At 34.2% G+C, this 2,087-nt stretch overlaps 1 long non-coding RNA gene across 1 annotated transcript in view; it reads right to left on the bottom strand.

Moving 5' to 3' along the window:
* Positions 1-614: 614 nt before the first annotated feature.
* Positions 615-2,087, bottom strand: part of LOC149131053 (uncharacterized) — a 33,796-nt gene continuing 32,323 nt past the window's right edge. Inside the window, exon 4 of the long non-coding RNA XR_016238333.1 lies at positions 615-1,439. This is a non-coding gene — a long non-coding RNA (uncharacterized LOC149131053). The remainder of the gene's footprint in view (positions 1,440-2,087) is intronic.

Below are 2,087 nucleotides of genomic sequence, written 5' to 3' on the forward strand. Positions count from 1 at the left end.
CTGATTGAGTACTGTTTCTGTTTTAAAATCCACTCTACATGTATGGAACAAGTCGAGTAGGGAGCTGCATAGATTACTATTTCTGTATAACATATACTGTATATGCAAAAGTCTAGATAAGTACATTTGTTACTTAGGATATAAAATAAACATACATACACAGAACGACAGCCGTTACGCAGCGAACTATTTCTGTATAAAATCCACTGTACATATATAGAACAAGGAGAGCAGAGTAGTCGCATATCTGTTCGTAGATTTTCCAAACGAAACTCAATACGAAAAAGAGGATAAAAAAATGTGAAAATGTCTTCACATAGTTGTAAACAGATTTATGAGAACTGAAGCTCAGAAATATCCATTGTTTAGTTGTCAACCAAATGTTATGAATAACAAATTTTCTACATTGTTGAGCATTCTTTGTTTTACTAAGCTGCCATTTTGTTTTACTAAGCTGCCAAAGTAGTAGCAAAATGTTCATATACAACTAGAAAATTTAGTATTCATAGAGTACAATTCCTATATGTATATCTTGTTAGTTTGCACAATGCGTTATTTATGCATTGTACAAAACATACATATAAGAACTGTACTTTATGAATACTAAATTTTCTAGTTGTATATGAACATTTGCTACTACTTTCCAATAATAGTCAAAGTGCTGAAAATTCTTATCTAAATCTTTTCATAGAATTTTTTTAGTTTTATAATGACCGTTCACTTGCACGATTTATTACGGTGAACTACAACATTGGTAGTATAAGTCGTTTGGATTTATGTGAAACTTTATCAATTATATTTTTTATATACAATTTTTTTTCCTCCATTAAATTTCTTGCCAACTTCCTTTCAAGAACGCGCAGTCATTGAATGGTATTTTTTTTTCTAATTTATAACATAAGGAGTTTTTTCAGATCTAGTTTTGGAAAATAACGTCTATAATTATATGCAATTAAATATTAGAGTCTCTCCAAGCTTGTAAGACTTTCTGCTGTGTTTGATTCTCCAGATTTCTTTATAATATTTAGAATATTTTTGCTATTTAGGTGAGTTTATTTTAGGATATTTTTACCATTCCAAAATCTGTCGCCGGAATTTTTCTGAAATAATTAAGATAATGTTAGTCATTGAAAATGTTGATTGTTCCACACTGTATAATTATTTTTGTGATTTTGCACAATTTTTATATTGGAAATGTTAACACGAACTAAATCCTTCAGTGGTAAGGTTAACTTAACGTTTTAGGCCAAATTCACAATCTTGGTATATTGGTGTTTTAAGTAACCAGTACTTGGCTGTTATGTTCTTTTAGAAGAGAAGTATTTTTGCAAACTTTCAAACCGGATTTCATTTTGCCACGTCACATTTTTTCTTGTAGTATTTCACCTGCGTATGTATCTTAAGGCTTGACATCAACCATGTCAGCCTTCTCTTCCTTCCTTTACAAATAAAAAAAAATGCTCACATTAGCGCAGATGTTTATAGGCGAGGCATGGCTGTATTGTTAGAAAACTCGATAAATCAACTGCAAGTGAAAACTAGAATCGGTGTAATCGATGTACCTCCTCTCCCGACCTTGCGAGCCTTGAACCAAAATTTGAAAGCATAATAATAATTATTATTATCATTTAGGCGGCGAGCTGGCAGAATCGTTAGCACGTTGGACAAAATGCTTAGCGATATTTCGTCCGTCAATACGTTCTGAGTTCAAATTCCACAGAGGTCGACTTTACCTCTCGTCCTTTCGCGATCTTTAAATTACGTAAGAATAAAACTCTGGGATCGATGTAATGGATTGTCCCCTCATTGAGAGCTAGCTGTGACCTTCAGGAAGCAGTGTGCCGTATGACATCGCTGTGTTAACTTCGAAAGTTGTGTAGTCTGCGATTTTGTCATGGACAGGAAGTTGGAGCAAAGCACCAACGTGAAATTTTACGTTAAACTTGGAAAGTCTGCTACAGAGACATTGAACATGCTTCGGCAGTCTTGCAGTGATGAGGCAGTGGTTCGTATGCAATGTTTCGAGTGGCCCGGGTGCTTCAAACGCGGAAGAACGTCACCGGAATATGATGAGCGATCTGGAAGAC

This window comes from Octopus bimaculoides, chromosome 25 (assembly GCF_046866305.1).
Source record: "Octopus bimaculoides isolate indiv1 chromosome 25, ASM4686630v1, whole genome shotgun sequence".
Taxonomy (NCBI): Eukaryota; Metazoa; Mollusca; class Cephalopoda; order Octopoda; family Octopodidae; genus Octopus; species Octopus bimaculoides.